The sequence below is a fragment of the Sceloporus occidentalis genome, unplaced genomic scaffold (genome assembly GCF_023333645.1).
Source record: "Sceloporus occidentalis isolate IW3139 unplaced genomic scaffold, rSceOcc1.0.p SCAF_123, whole genome shotgun sequence".
Lineage (NCBI taxonomy): Eukaryota > Metazoa > Chordata > Lepidosauria > Squamata > Phrynosomatidae > Sceloporus > Sceloporus occidentalis.
In genome coordinates, this window is record NW_028317103.1 from 2,504,194 (window position 1) to 2,521,346 (window position 17,153).

The 17,153-nt window shown below is 43.8% G+C and overlaps 1 non-coding gene across 1 annotated transcript; it reads left to right on the plus strand.

Moving 5' to 3' along the window:
• Positions 1-17,000: 17,000 nt before the first annotated feature.
• Positions 17,001-17,130, plus strand: LOC149282093 (small nucleolar RNA SNORA35). Its single transcript, XR_016277991.1, has one exon. It is a non-coding gene; the product is annotated as a small nucleolar RNA SNORA35 (small nucleolar RNA).
• Positions 17,131-17,153: the final 23 nt, after the last annotated feature.

The following is a 17,153-nucleotide window of genomic DNA, read 5'->3' on the forward strand; positions in this document are numbered from 1 at the left end:
GATTGGCCCCGCCCCTTTCCTGATAGCGTTTGCTCAGCAACTCCTCTAACTGTAAGTATAAAATGTATATTTGGGCTGCTGAAAGTTAGGGGAGGTGGGGGTTAATTTAGGGGCAGTTATGATTAATGGAGTGTTTAGGGTTAATTTAGGGGCAGTCATGGTTGATGGGATGTTTAGGGTTATTTTAGGGGCGGTTATGGTTAATGGGGTCTTTAGGGTTAATTTAGGGGCAGTTATGGTTGATGGGGTGTTTAGGGTTAATTTAGGGAAGTGTATTTTAACCTGTACATTAAGTAGTAAATGTACATTTAATTTAAAAAATGTAAATATTGTGAACCCCCATTGGTATTACCCACCAGCCACCACTGGATTACTCCCAGTCCCATCACATAAGATTCTATCCTAGATTATCTGTGGAGCACTGTTCTCTTTACGCAGTATATATCGATGCCGATGAGTTAATATTCTGTCTATTTTATTTATTTCCATAAAATGGCCACCAAAATCCTCAGCACCAGGCCCTGCCTTGAGTGTGCCTCAGCCATTTTAAATCCATCTTGTACCAACAGTGTGCTCCAGCCTTGTGCAGTTTTATTTGGCTATTTTAAATGGTTTGCGGACCGACTTTGTTTTACTGTTTATGTAATTTAGTATTAATAGAATGACATATAAAAGTTGATCAAAAAAACTTTTCATTATCGCCAAATTAACCCTGTATTAATTTGAATTATAAAGCTAAAAGGCCACATTTTCTCTCAGTGAAAAATTAGTGCGGCCCACACACACATACATTTCTGATGAAGTGGCCCACTGCAGAAAAAACATGGACACCCCTGTTCTATGGGATTTAGGTCTGGAGACTGGCTAGGCCACTCCAGGACTTTAATGTGCTTCTTTTTGAGACACTCCTTTGTTGCCTTGGTTGTATGTTTTGTGTCATTGTCATGATGGAATATCCATCCACCGCCCATTTTTAATGGCCTGCACGAGGGAAGGAGGTTCTCGCCCAAGATTTGACGGTACATGGCCCCATCCACGTTCCCTTTGATGTGGTGAAGTTGTCCTGTCCCCTTAGCAGAAAAACACCCCCAAAGCATAATAGTTCATAACATAGTAACATAGTTCATAAGGTTGAAAAAAGACCAAAGTCCATCAAGTTCAACCTATATACCTATTGTGTGCCTACTGTGTTGATCCAGAGGAAGGCAAAAAACCCTTATGAAGCAGATAATTGCCCCATACCAGGGGAAAAATTCCTTCCCGACTCCAAATATGGCAATCAGAATAAATCCCTGGATCAACGTTCTGTCCCTATTAATCTAATATCCATAACTTGTAATATTATTGCTTTCAAGAAACACGTCCAGGCTCCTTTTGAACTCTTTTATTGAGTTTACCATTACCACTTCCTCTGGCAGAGAGTTCCATAATCTCACCGCTCTTACTGTAAAGAACCCCTGTCTGTGCTGGTGTAGAAACCTTCTTTCCTCCAGCCGTAGAGGATGTCCCCTTGTTATAGATACAGTCCTGGGTATAAATAGGTCCTGGGAGTGATCTCTGTACTGCCCCCTTATATATTTATACATAGTTATTAAGTCCCCCCTAAGCCGTCTTTTTTCCAAACTAAATAACCCTAATTCTGATAATCTTTCTGGGTACTGTAGTCCTCCCATTCCCCTTATTACTCTGGTTTCCCGTCTTTGAACCCTCTCCAGCTCCACTATATCTTTCTTGTACACTGGTGCCCAGTACTGTACACAGTATTCCATGTGTGGTCTGACTAGTGACTTGTACAGTGGTAGAATTATTTCCTTGTCGTGGGCATCTATGCCCCTTTTGATGCACCCAATGATTTTATTTGCCTTAGCAGCAGCTGCCTGACACTGGTTGCTACAGGTAAATTTACTGTTAACTAAAATTCCTAAGTCCTTTTCCATGTCAGTCGTCCCCAGTGTTTTCCCATTTAGTACATATTCCCAGCCTGGAGTTTTCTTCCCCATGTGCATAACCTTACATTTATCTGTGTTGAACCTCATCTGCCACATTCCAGCCCAAGCCTCCAACCTATGCAGATCCATTTGTAATCGTGCACAGAGCTTAGTATCGTCTGCAAAGATTGATACTTTACTATACAATCCCTCTACAAGGTCATTAATAAATATATTAAAAAGAATAGGACCCAAAACTGACCCCTGTGGTACCCCACTAGTAACAGTCACCCACTCAGAGTATGTACCATTAATAACCACCCTCTGTTTTCTATCACTGAGCCAGTTACTTACCCACCTACACACATTCTCCCCCAGCCCAAGCATTCTCATTTTATGTACCAGCCTTTTATGTGGCACCGTATCAAATGCTTTGGAAAAATCAAGATATACGACATCCAGCGATTCACCCTGATCCAGTCTTCAGCTCACCTCCTCATAAAAGCTGATCAGGTTAGTTTGACAGGACTGATCCCTTGTAAACCCATGCTGATATGGAGTCATACATTTATTTTCATTGAGATACTCCAAAATAGCATCTCTTAGGAAACCCTCAAACAGTTTACATACAACAGAGGTTAAACTAACAGGCCTATAATTCCCCGGGTCACTTTTTGTCCCCTTTTTGAATATTGGCACAACATTTGCTATGCGCCAGTCCTGGGGAACAGACCCTGTCCCTATTGAGTCCTTGAATATTAGAAATAGGGGTCTGTCTATTACATAACTTAACTCCCTTAGAACGGGGGGGTGAATGCCATCTGGACCTGGTGATTTGTCTATTTTGATTTTTTTTAGGCGGCACTGCACTTCTTCCTGGGTTAGACAGGTGACATGTACTGGGGCATTTATCTCATCCTGCTGTATATTACCTGGCATTTCATTTTCCTCTGTGAATGCAGCAGAGAAGAATATATTTAATAGATTAGCTTTTTCCTGATCCCCGTCTATAACTTCTCCCTCATTACTTTTTAAGGGGCCCACACTTTCATTTTTAACCTTTTTACTATTTATATAGTTAAAGAACATTTTGGGGTTTGTTTTACTCTCTTTGGCAATGAGTCTGTCTCCACTTTTGCTGCTTTTATCTGATTTTTACATATTTTTTTCCCGATAGCTTTTTAGTGCTTCCTCACTGCCTTCCTGTTTTAGTAGCTTAAATGCCTTTTTTGCAATTTCTTGCCCCCTTTACATTTTTATTTATCCACATTGGTTTTCTCTTGTTCCTGACTCTTTTATTCCCATACGGTATGTACCTTTCACAGTGAGAATTTAAGATATTTTTAAAAATCTCCCATTTAGTGTCTGTACTCTTGTTTTTGAGGACATTTTCCCAATTTACAGTGTTAAGGGCTTCTCTTAGTTGATCAAACTTTGCCTTCCTAAAGGCAATGTTTCCACCTCCATGTGGGGATGGTGTTCTTGGGGTCATAGGCAGCATTCCTCCTCCACCAAATACGGCGAGTGGAGTTGATGCCAAATAGCTCGATTATGGTCTCATCTGACCACAACACTTTCACCCAGTTCTCCTCTGAATCATTCAGATGTTCATTGGCAAACTTCAAACTTCAAAAGCTTTCTTGAGCAGGGGGACCTTCACGAAGTAGTGTATTATCAATTGTTTTCTTGGTGAGTATAGTCCCAGCTGCCTTGAGATCATTGACAAGATCCCCCCGTGTAGTTCTGGGCTGATTCCTTACCGCTCTCATGATCATTGAAACTCCACAAGGTAAGATCTTGCATGGAGCCCCAGACCAAGGGAGATTGACAGTTATTTTGTGTTTCTTCCATTTGTGAATAATCGCACCAACTGTTGTCACCTTCTAACCAAGCTGCTTGGTGATGGCCTTATAGCCCATTCAAGCCTTGTGTAGGTCTACAATCTTCTCCCTGACATCCTTGGACAACTCTTTGGTCTTGGCCATGGTGGAGAGGTTGGAATCTGAATGATTATTTGCTTCTGTGACAGGTGTCTTTTATACAGGTAACAAAATGAGATTAGGAGCTCTCCCTGAGAGTGCAACTAATCTCAGCTCGTTACCTGTATACAAGACACCTGGGAGCCAGACATCATGCTGATTGATAGGGGATGAAATATAGGGCTGCAACTAACGATTATTTTAATAATCGATTAGTTGGTCGATTAATCGATTAATCGGATAAAAAAAATTAATTTTTTTTCAATTTAAAATAATGTAATAAAAAACGTACAATTTACACTTTCATCTCTTTATCACAATGGCCTCTCTCTATTCACCTTCTTATTTTACTGACATAATAATAAAAGCTACAAGAACCCAAACACAGTGTTTCTCAAACTAGGTCTTAATACAAAGTTATTAGTAAATATTAATTCATATGTTAACTATTTTTCATATTTAATAAAAACTATGAGAAAAAAGCCTTGGTTACATTTTTTTTATTTACCAAACTGCCCCCGGTTATGCACATCTGACCCCCAGCTTGCCACTCTGCCCCCATATATGCCTTATACCTCTTATATGCCAGGGATATGCAACTGAGCCCCCTTATATACCTTTTACCCCCAGATATGTTTTATGCCCCCCTGATATGCCTAATATCGATATGCCTTATACCCCTATATGCCCTGAAATTCATAATACCCCCCATACACCACTATAACTCACCCGTACACCACTCTGGCTCCTCCCCCTCCCATACACCACTCTGGCTCCTCCCCCTCCCATACAACACTATGGCTCCTCCCCCATATACCACTCTGGCTCCTCCCCCTCCCATACACCACTCTGGCTCCTCCCCTCTCCCATACACCACTCTGCCTCCCCCCCTCCCATACTCCACTCTGCCTCCCCCCCTCCCATACTCCACTCTGCCTCCTCCCCCCTCCCATACACCACTCTGCCTCCTCCCCCCTCCCATACACCACTCTGCCTCCTCCCCCTCCCATACATCACTTTACCTCCTCCCCCTCCCATATACCACTTTGCCCCCTCCCATACTCCACTCTGCCTCCTCCCCCTCCCATACATCACTTTGGCTCCTCCCCCTCCCATACATCACTTTGCCTCCTCCCCCCTCCCATACTAAGACACCAGGGAGCCGGGTAGAGAGGCAGAGTGCCGAATGGTAGGGGGAGGAGCCAGAGTAGTGTGTGGGAGGGTGGCTCCCATACACCCCTCTGACTCCTCCCCCCTCCCATACACCGCTCTGCCTCTCTACCCTGCTCCGTTACTGACAGGAACTTTCACTGCAGCTTCATAGAAGCCTCAGCGTAAGTGAAGGTGAGTAACGGAGCCGGGTAGAGAGGCAGAGTGATGTATGGGAGGGGGGAGGAGTCAGAGGGTTGTATGGGAGGGGGAGAGAGACGGAAGTGAGAGACCGGCCGACAGTGAGGGGAATCCAGGTCCCCTGCAGGGTTGCGGGGGATCTGGATTCTAGTGTTATAATCCGATCTCTGTTTGAGGTCGGATTATAATTTTTATAATCGATTCGATTAATCGATAATGGAAATCGTTGACAATGATTTTCATTATCGATTATTATCGATTTTATCGATTAGTTGTTTCAGCCCTAATGAAATACTTATTTCACTGAGTAAAATGCAAATCAATTTATAACTTATTTGAAATGCGTTATTCTGGATTTTTATGTTGTTATTGTGTTTTTCACTGTTCAAATAAACCTACTGTCACGTATTTTATTATTTCCTAACTGTTTACACAGCACACTAAGGTCTGGGAGATAATCAAATCAAGACAATGTGTATTCCTTATTTTAGTGGCGTCTGTATCATTTTGTATTGTTAATCCCTTTACTGTCCCTGTTGTTTCTGGGATGCAGATTAAGGGGGCGGTTTGTATCCCGGTATCTTGTTTTATGTTAATGTGTGCTTTGCTGGATATAGCCAGCCTTCTGTGTCTAAAATGAATCAGTTCTCCTCTTGTTGTACCTAAAGACTAGTCTTGCCTGGTTATTTGGGTACTGGATAGCGATATCCCTTTACTTTGCTTGGGGATATTGCCTACAGATTGCAGAGAATTATTGTCCTGAAGGGAGAAGTCGCTCTTGGCGGAGAGGTACAACCTGAGGTCCCTGGTCAGTCCGTCACACCTACCATTAAAATTATAGACTGATCATGTCTTTGTCAGTGGGCAAATGTACAAAATCAGCAGGGGATCAAATATTTTTTTCCTTCACTGCATGTATAAGTATATCTGAGCACGAATGTCTATGCATAAGTGTATGTGATCACAAATGTCTATGTATAAGTGTAGCTGATCATGGATGTGGATGTGTAAGTGTCTGTGTGAGCATAGATGTGGATGTATAGGTTTGTGTGAGCATAGATGTGGATGTGTGTGTTTGTGTGTGTGTGTGTGTGTATGAACATGAGTGGTGTGAGAGGAGGGTGTATGTTAGAAAAAGTGTGTACATGTGTGTTAGTGAGTATAAGTGTCTGTGTTCTCATGAGTAAATTTGTGTACGTGTGTGTTACATATGTGTGCCATAGTGTATGTTGCAGAAGGGGCAAGGGACAATAATGGAACAAACAAGTTGTTTGGGGGCCAAATACTGCACAGATAAGCTGTTTGGGAGAGCTAATAAGCTGCTTGAGGCAATGGTGGCACTCACAAACTGTTTTGGGGCAAAGGTGGCATTGTGGGATATGTTTGGTGAAGTTGGAGGCCCCGAGAAGTTTCCGCACCGGGACCCAGCAGTTTCTAGTTAAGACCAGCCCCGGAGCAAGAAATAGGTGTAGGGGCACCATGACCGGGGAAGGAACGAGGAGCACCCCATGACCTAACAAGGGGTTAAAATATTGGTTAGATACATACATCCTCTGTGACTGCTTGGCCCCTGTGTGAACTTTTGCCCACACACTCTGAATGTTCAGGAACAGGAAGAAGGGGAGGGCACTGGGTGTCATCAACTTAATAAATTTGGGAACCTGCTCACAGATGAGCTTGTAGGTTTTTTAAGTAGGCGAAATTCCCACCCTCCCTTCCCTCTTTTTCTTTTGTTATATCGTCTTGTGTGGCGGTTGGTGTTTACATTTTGGTCATTGTTAATATGTGGTTGGCTGGTTCGGTGCTTGAGACAACTATCTAAGGTATGGTTGTACTCGTGGTGCACATGCCTCAGGGCGGAAGTGCAGAACACTCCCTGGGCGCCTTGCTCAGGTGATACGTTGGGTGACGTGTGGTTGCTGGGCTTTGGACGCCGGCAGCCTCTACAGGTGACGTGGTTTGTTACGCCCTTACCAGCCCTATAGATATACGGTGTTATATGGTTGGCTTGTAGCCAAGAATTTGTGGTTTATAACGTTTAAGAAATATGATAATGAGTGTCACGGTTGGGGATAATACCGGGATTTTTGACCGTGGCCAAATTTATCCAAAATCGAACAATAAAGCAATTTTAATTACATACATTGTCTATGTGTCTTATTTGGGGAATGGGGCCGAAGTTGACGATACTAAGGTCATGCCCCTGGATATAACCAGGCTATAATGGCTTCATCAGCTATATAGTTGTTATAGATGTGGACAGTAAGAGGCATTTCCTCACCTCCGTACAGTGACGTGGAGTAAAGTCCATCCAGTTGAGGGTCATCTTTCTTTTCTCTGAGACACACTCCGATTTTCTGTATCATCACTGTGTATGTACCTCTAATTTGATCTTGCAGGCTGTAGATTTCAGTTAGATCCAGTCCGAGTGTCTTCATTAGCACCTCCCATAATTCCTCAATTCTAATCACATTTTTCAATCTCCCATCCTTTACAGATGCAAAATTAATAGTTGCATGCATTTTTCCTTTTTACCAAAACAATATAATGACATACATTGCCTTTACACATGCTTGCCCTTAAACACACACACAAACATATACACTGCCTTTACATGCCCTTACGCATGCCTGTACATACACTGCCAACACACACATATACACTACCCTTACACACGCTGCCCACACACGTACAAATACATTGCCCACTCACATATACCGTATTTGCTCGATTATAAGACGAGGTTTTTTTCAGAGCAAATGCTCTGAAAAATACCCCTCGTCTTCTAATCGGGGTCGTCTTCTAATCAGACCTCAAATAAAGTCTGATTAGGAGACTAAGATCCAGATCCCCCGCACCGCTGCAGGGGACCTGGATCCTCCTGTCTCACCCCCCCCCCCCGGAAGGAGGTGTGGCTAGCAGCGGGGGTTGTCTGCGTCCGTCGCGCAAACCTTCCCCGACTGTCAGAGATCAGAGTTCCCCGCACCGGTGCGGGGAACTCTGATCTCTGACAGCCGGGGAAAGTATACGCGACGGACGGATACAAACCCCCGCTGCCAACTCCACCTCCTTCCGGCTGCAGCAGAAGGCGACGTCAACCCGCTGCCCCGGCTGGAAGCACCGGTAAGAGAGGGCTGAGAGGGGAGGGGAGAGTGTGTGTGTGTGTGTGTGTGTGTGTGTGTGTTAGTTAAATGGGGGTATAGGGTGTGTGTGTGTGTGTGTGTTAAATGGGGGCATAGGGCATTTCTGGAGTGGCGTTAAGGGGGCATTTAATAGAGCACTCTGCCTCCTGAAATGCCTTATACACCTATATGCCACTCTGCCCCATAATATGCATTTTAACCCCCTAAATGCCAGAGTGGCATATAGGGGTATAAGGCATTTCTGGAGGCAGAGTGCTCTATACAATGCCTTTTAACTCCCTTAATGCCACTCTGCCTCCTGAAATGCCTTATACCTCCCTATATGCCACTCTGCCCCATAATATGCATTTTAACCCCCTAAATGCCAGAATGGGATATAGGGGTATAAGGCATTTCTGGAGGCAGAGTGGCATATAGGGGTATAAGGCATTTCTGGAGGCAGAGTGGCACATAGGGGGTCAAAAGGCATACCATGGGGCACAGTGGCATATAGAGGGTTAAAAGGCATATCATGGGCCACAGTGCCATATTGGAGTGGCAAGCCTGGGGGCAGATGTGCGTAACTGGGGGACAGGTTGGAAAATACAAAAAATAAAAACAAAAAAAATATTTTTCTCAATCATAGCTTTTATTAAAAAAAATAGTTTACATGAATTAACATTTACTGGTAAAACTTTTTTCCTTTAGGGTCGTCTTATATTCAGGCTTTTTCTTTTTTTCCTAAGTTAATATTCAGATTTTGGGGGGTCGTCTTATAATCAGGGTCGTCTTATAATCGAGCAAATACGGTATATGCTGAGTCCCACTAGAACCTCTCTAACCTTCCATATTAACCATTTCCTATCCAGACAAAATTCAGCAATTCAGTATTGATAGAATCGACATATAAAAGTTTATAGTATTGCCAAATTAACCCTGTATTAACCCATTAAGGACAATGGGCGGTCCCTAAACCCATTGAAAACAATGCATTTTGAGCCCGTACTTGTACAGGCTTTGTCATTAAGGGATTAATATGCATTATAAAGCTAAAAGGCCATATTTTCTCTCAGTCCCATGCACACATACATTTCTGATGAAGTGGCTCACTGCAGAAAAAACTTGGACACCCCTGGTCTAAAGCATAGTGTATGTTTTCAAAATCTGAAAAATCTATATATGCATTGTTGTTCTGACTGAGTTAATTCTGTGTGAAAACAAATTACTGCTCAGAGTTTTTCTTCATGTATTCACTGCTCATGTATAATGTAAAATAAGCTGGAGAAATATTACCAAATTGCTTGGTTGAAAATCTGATCTTCTGGGAAGATTTTATTGTGGATGAAAGAATAGTTGGCCTTTCATGCTATTTCACTGTTTGAGCTCATCAAGAAAGAGATTACTTTTACAACACATATTCTCTTAAAGCAACATGAGGTAGTTTGTGTTGTGGATTGCAATTCTTATCGAAACAAAACAGCCGAGGCTGCTTATCATTCATTCTACCATTTCAATAGCACATTGTGATTTTTTAGAATTTTAGATTTCTCTATAGAGCAGCTATTTAAACATATAATTTAACACTTTAATAACAAAAATTTTCTTATTTATTTCATGATCTAGTAGTCCTAAAGAAGCACGATGAACCTTTAAAAAAAATAAATAAATAGATGCCACTTGTGAGAAACACACAGTTTTTCCTCAGTTGCTCATTGGCTTAATCCCCCCCCCCCTTCATCCCAGTGTACTTGACTGTGTGGCTTTGTGATACCCTAATCATTCTAAACATCACTGACTATGTTATTGTCTTGTAATAAAAATCAGCAATAAAATACATTGTAAAATTTGCACTCTAAAAAATGTGTCTTAACCCTTTTAGTGTCAAGTCTCTGAAGGCATTTTCCCCTGGGAGATCAGGTCAATTTTCACAGATTTATAAATAGCTTTTTTTTCAGCACAGTTTCAGATACCTAGAACATATTTCTCCATTGTATGCTTACATATATGCCAAACCAAATAGTAGAAGTACCAGTAGATGTGGATGCACATACATGTAGATTGCACATGCAGTTGTCACGATCCCGGCCGGAGTACGGTCCGGGGGGACTCACCGCGTCGCGCTCCCGTGCGGAGTGCGTCGCCCGAGTACCCGCGGCGTCACAGCCCCGTCCGGGACGCGTCGCCCGGGTGCTCGTGGCGTCGCGCTCCGGTGCGGAGTGCATCTCCCGAGTACCCCCGAGTGGCGGGTACTCGGTACTTACCCCTCCCGGGACGATCCAGCCGCACAGGGTCCTCTTCCGCGGCGGTTCACAAAAATGAACCGCCGCACAGTGATGGACACCCACGGTGTCACAGGACACGCCCCCCTGTCGATCCTCTACCCCTATGGAGGAGAAACACGTCCATTGGACGTCATCATAGTTGGGGGCGGGAGCTGGAAGGGCGGCAGGTTTAAAAGCAGAGCACTGACACCAGTTCAGTGCTCAGTTGTTTTTACAACTAGCTGCTGTATCTACCTGGTGTTTACCTGTCTATGTTGATTCCTGTTACCGACCTTGGCTTGAATTCTGACCACGTTACCCTCTCAGCTCCTGACCCGGATTGTTTGACCATTCTCTGCCTGCTGCCTGTTACCGACCTTGGCTTGAATTCTGACCACGTTAACCTCTCGGCTCCTGACCCGGCTTGTTTTGACCATTCTCTGCCTGATACCTGGTACCGACCTCGGCTTGATTCCTGACCTCGTTTACTTCTCTGCTCCTAACCTGGACTATCTGACCAAGAAGAGACAGGTCCATTTGTTTCCTGCATCCTGGTTTCCACACCTTTGCAAACGTAACAGCAGTCCATGTAGATGTAGTACACAACATATGGCAGGTCAGGCACACATAAGGAGTTAAGCTCTATAAATATGCTATAATATATATACTATATAGTATATATATTATAGTATTAATGACCACTAGTATGCCACCTTTTTTTTTACACCCTGCTGCATTCACTTTTGAGAACATTAAACATCATTCTGGTTAAGGCTGATGACGGTTAAAGTCCACCAAAGCTCAGCAGTCGACTTCTAATGCAAAAGATTTTTCAAAATCTTATACCAGCGGTCTTAAACACACACACACACACACACTCCTTGGCAGCATGGGTGGATAGATAGGACAGGTGGTAGATAACTGGTCAGCTTTATGGGTTACATTGAATTGGCTGTCTTAAAAGATGTCCCAAATAGGACATGGGGACAGAATTGCCAGATTTGAAAAAATGGTTTTGAAATAGCAAAACGCTACTTGCACTTACTGCCCTATTACATGGGAATAAAAGAAAAAATATTAAAATCTATTTAGCGTTTTTTTCAGTAGCTTTTGTTGGAAATTAGATGATGTAACAACCAAGCCATTCTTTTTGTCAAAAAAACAATATATAACTTGTGTGGGTACACTAAATGAGAGAGAAAAATATCATAGCTAAACACCAGCAGCTCAAAAATCTTAAAACCTTGGTCACGAAAAGTTACAAAAAGAACATGGTCCTTAATGAAACCCTTTTTAACAAAAAAAAACTAAAAACCAGAAAGCTCAACTCTGTAACCTTATCCAGAAGGATGTGGCAAACCAACTCAACTGAATCAATTTGGATTGCTAGGAAGCTTAGGCGTGTACACGGCCCTACTCTCTTACCATGGGCTACCAGTACCCCAAAATCCCTGAAAACCTGTGGCACTGTTGACAAAATTTCTATGCACTGCCCTGACAAAAGAGGGTCCACAAAAAATGAAATTTTCCAGGTAATGCATGATAGATGTAAGGGCTGAAACCTGCTCCACTACCCACTCAAGAAAAGTGCTGAAAGACTTGAAATATAGAGAACTCCACCACCACTCACACCACAACAGGTGTAAACACTCAAAATGAACTGGGAGTAAGCCTCATTAGCCACCTGCACCATTAGGCCCCTTCACAAACACCCGCACCGAATGTGCTGTCCAATCAAAAGATGCAAATGAGACCCGGCTCAACGCAGAGCCAATGCTGTCATTAATGGAGCTATCCCTGGGGTATAAAAGGTTATGGAAGAGCCAAAATGTTACCGCCTCCTTTATAGGCATAACCCCAAAGGTACAAGTCTGCAGATTATCCAAAGGGGAGAAGCAAAGTGGCCCACCATCCTACCCAGGTGTAGATTTTACTGTACCAGGGTGCGCCAGGGCAGACTTTAAATTACTATCCCCCTCACAACGTGCCTCCTCCCTAAAAGGAATCCTAAAACCCTCAACAGACCCCCCCAAAAAACAATGAAGCAGCCTCTGCATACAGGTACCTACTCAACCAATGACGCATCCTCTCCAGCTGTCATTCCCTTTTTACCCAGTTGCACCCACTTTTTCCTGCTTTTGCATATATACACAATCCCTTGTTAAACGTCCAGCAAAACCTTTGTGCAAGTTTGGTGACACCCCCCCACACACCTGAGCTGGAAGTACCAATTGACCCCTTAAAGGATTGCTTCTATTGCGGGCTGGCATCATTACTTTGATCCGCAAGGCAATATTCTTGTGCTCCCACCTCTAATCCCGCTGAATAGTTGCTGGAACTGTTCATCATACATAAGCCAAACCTGACCCCCATACACCCTTTATGACTCCCCAGTGCTATTCATGTTGCTGAACAATCCCAAGCAATACTTAGGCTTTTTGTCACGGCTAGAGGACCAGCAGTGCAGGAACTTGGTATCATCCACCAGTACAGGAGCAGAGCAGTATACTGGTAGCAGCAGGCAAAAGAGTAGTCGTTACACGGAGCCGACGTCAGGAGAAGGCGAGGACAGGATAATCAAAAACAAGCCGGGTCAAACACAGGAGATAGACAGGAACGTCAAAAACAAGCCAAGGTCAGAAGCCAAAATCACAAGGTATTTAATAAGCACAGCCAACATGCACAAGGCACTATCACAGGCAATGAGCTAATGCAACAGCCAGGTTTAAATAGACATACTAATTGCATTTCCCGCCCAGCATGAAACGGGGGCTTGGAATGCACAAGGGTAGTTCCTATAAGAGGCCGCACGGTGGCGCGCGTGTACACAGAACCAGAGTCCATGCAGTCTGTGTTCAGGAAACCTGCCAGTGGCTACAGGCGTCGAGGGGTTTCAGAAGAACGGCGGTTGGGACAGACAGAAGGTAAGTACCCCGCAGTTACACTTTTTCCGCCCTACCATGCTAGCTAGACTGGCAAAGGCCTGCAGCCGGTTTGTCCAGGATGTAAAGCTATATCGCCTTTTTTTCTCGTCTCCTTTTTATTTTCTTGTGGCTTAGATACCCTGTCTAGATTGAACATCATTTCCAGAGGGAGTAAGGAGGAAATCTCAACCTATGCTCCCTTCCGTTTTTTTTCTCTCACCTCCTTTTTCAAGAGGGCCACAAAGCAAACAAAAAACTTTGTTCCTGGCAGAATCAGCACCCTGTGTTTCCCTGCAGGAATAAAAGATGAGAGTTGGTACCGTGTTAGCTGTAGAATTACAGGAGACAAGTGGAGTTTGAATGATACCTTTATTGGCTAACTGAGTAGATATAGATTGCAAGCTTTCAAGACCTCTCAGGTCCCTTCATCAGGCATGTTATACAATAATGTGAAAAACCTCTCTTTAAGTATCAGTCAAACAGTATGGTTACAATTGGGAAGCAGATAACATCAAAATGTCCAGGACAAGGTTCTTTGATCAGTCAATAGTGTTAAAATCAGAGGTGGATTGGAGTCATAAAAGGAGGTGTCAGGGGGTATTCACAACTCTAATGGGGTCAGGTTGTGTGCATGTCTGGTTTGTTATCTACAAAGTGATAATGGGATACAAATTCCCTATCCCGGTTGAGGCCAGTGTTTAACCCCTTCGTGACAATTGCCGGTCCGGGCACGTCACTGAAAATCGTGACGATTATGACAATTGACGTGCCAGGACCGGCACGTCTTTAAACGGGTGAAAAAATCGATCCGTGATCGATTTTTTCACTCAAACGGTGTTGCTCTAATGCCTCGACATCGAGGCATTGAGCAACACCAAAAAAACATTCCCGCCCCCCCCCGATCGCTCCTAGGAGCAAAAAAAAAACATGTTTGAAAGACTGCACGTCTTTCAAACATGGCGGCGCCCGCCGCCGAAAAACGGGTTTAGGAAGCGATCGCGAGTCGCTTCCTTTGCTTAGCTGGTGTTGCTAAGATGCCTCAGTATCGAGGCATCTTTGCAACACCTGTTTAGCAAAGGAAGCGACTCGTGATCGCTTCCTAAATGCTCAACTTACCTTCCCGGTGCCGGTGTCTTCGAAACACACGCGGTGTTTCAAGATGGCGGCGCCCATCAAGCCGGGGGGCGGAGCCTGCTGACATCATCGGGGGGGTGTTGCTGGATGTCATGGACATCCAGTGAATAACACCCCTAGTGGTCAGATCACTCATAAGAGTGATCATGATTTGATAAATCAAAGGCAATGTTTTCTAAACATTGCCTTTGATCAGTATTGGATCTGCCCCCCTCCTTCACTTGCTTCTAGTGAGGGAGAGAGACAGATCGGTGTGTTCTGGTATTTCAGGTATTCCCTAATAAAAATATATATATATTGATCCAAAGGCTCTTATAAGAGCCACCCATATAATATTAACCCCTTCATTGCCATTGATCACTGCATAAACAGTGATCTTGCATAGTGGCAATTGTTTTTGGGTTTTTTGTTTTTTTTACATGTTTTTTTACTTTTTTTTAGTTTTTTTTACTTTTTTTTAGGTTTTTTTTTATTTTTTATTATAGCCATTAACCCTTTCCTTCCCCACTATTTTTGCTGCAATTCTTACCATGCAGCGGTATACGGCTGAGGAGGCGTATGCCTTTTTGGCCACAGATTCTGAGGCCACTGATACAGCGTCAGATTTTGACGTTGGTCAGTTCACAGATACATCTAGTGATGTATCTGTGGCTGTTAGGACGCCTACCACACGTAGTCGTGGCAGTGCACCAGAGGCATGGGTAGCGCCTAATAGGTACAAGCCAGCTATCCCTCCTTTTTCTGGAATTCCTGGCATCAATATTGATGTTACAGGATTCACTCCACTGCAATTTGTGCAGGTTTTTTTGGGAGACGATGTCTTGGGAGACATTGTCACACAAACAAACATTTATGCCCAGCAGCACCGTGCTGCTAGCCCTAATTCTTTTTGGGCAAAACAGCCATGGACTCCCATTGACGTGCCAGAATTTCTTAAATTCTGGGCACTCACAATGTTAATGGGCATTATAAAAAAGCCCTCCATCCGCTCCTACTGGAGCACCAGCCCCATCTTTAGTACCCCCATTTTTGCCCAAACTATAACTAGGCAAAGGTATGAAATGATTCTTCGTTTCATGCATTTTAGCGACAACAGCCTGTGCCCCCCTAAGGAGGACCCCCAGTTTGATAGGCTGTACAAAATCCGCCCCCTGATTACCCATCTCGCTGCCAGGTTTCCAGAGGTTTATACACCTGGAAAGAATATCTGCGTGGATGAATCCCTAATGAAATATAAAGGAAGGTTGGGATTCAAGCAGTATATTCCTTCCAAGCGCTCCAGGTATGGAGTGAAGGTGTATAAGCTCTGCGAGAGCGAGACAGGATATACTCATGCCTTCCGGGTATACGAGGGTAAGGATAGCTACCTTGACCCTCCAAGTTGCCCAGATCATCTGGGCACCAGTGCCAAGATTGTTTGGGACCTAATATTCCCCCTTATGAACAAAGGCTACCACTTGTATGTAGATAACTTCTATACAAGCGTCCCTTTGTTCAAGCTGCTGTATTGTTTCGATACGGTAGCTTGCGGTTCTATAAAAAAGAACTGCTTGGGTTTCCCACAACGCCTGGTACGAACCCGGCTAGGAAAGGGGGAGACCTCAGCTCTACGCCAAGAGGAGCTTTTGGCATTGAAGTTCAAGGACAGAAAAGAGGTGTGCATGCTGAGCACCATCCACGATGAGAGAACCGTGGAGGTTTCTGTCCGTGGCAGAGCTGGGGTCACTACAAAGCCAGTGTGCATCAGGGCCTATAACAAGCACATGGGTGGAGTTGATCTGTCAGATCAACTCCTACAGCCCTACCTCATTATGAGGAAGACAAAGGCCTGGTACAAGAAGGTTGCAATTTATCTAATGCAAATTGCAACCTATAACGCTTTTTTGCTGCACAAAAAAGCAGACACTGGGCTGAAGCTGTCTTTTTTGCAGTTTCAGCTCGAAGTAATTTCAGGTATCTTGTACCGTGATGCACCTGGTCCCCAAGTAGTGATGGGAACCAACAGAATTGGGGCTACCCATTTTATTTTTAAAATCCCCCCTACAGCAAAGAAGCAGAATCCCCAAAAGAGATGCAGGGTATGCTACAGCAGGGGGCAAAGAAAGGACACCACATTTTACTGTCCAGATTGCCCTGGAAAACCTGCACTCTGTGTCGGTGACTGCTTCAAGCTGTATCACACAGTTTCCCATTTTTAATTTTTTTTTTGTTCCTGCTCCATTTTTGTATTTTTTTTTTAATTTTTTGTTACATTTACTGTTTTTTAGCTTTTATTTGCTCCACCATTTTTAAGCGTTTGTATTTGCACTGTCAAGTGACCCCTGTGTCCATTCCGTGGCATGAGGGACCACTTAAGGTGCTAGATCAAATCCCTTCTTGGAGATAGGCCAGGCTTTCTTGTAACCTGTCCCTACTGATAGTTGGGTACAAGCATTTTTCTTTACCCAGATGTAAA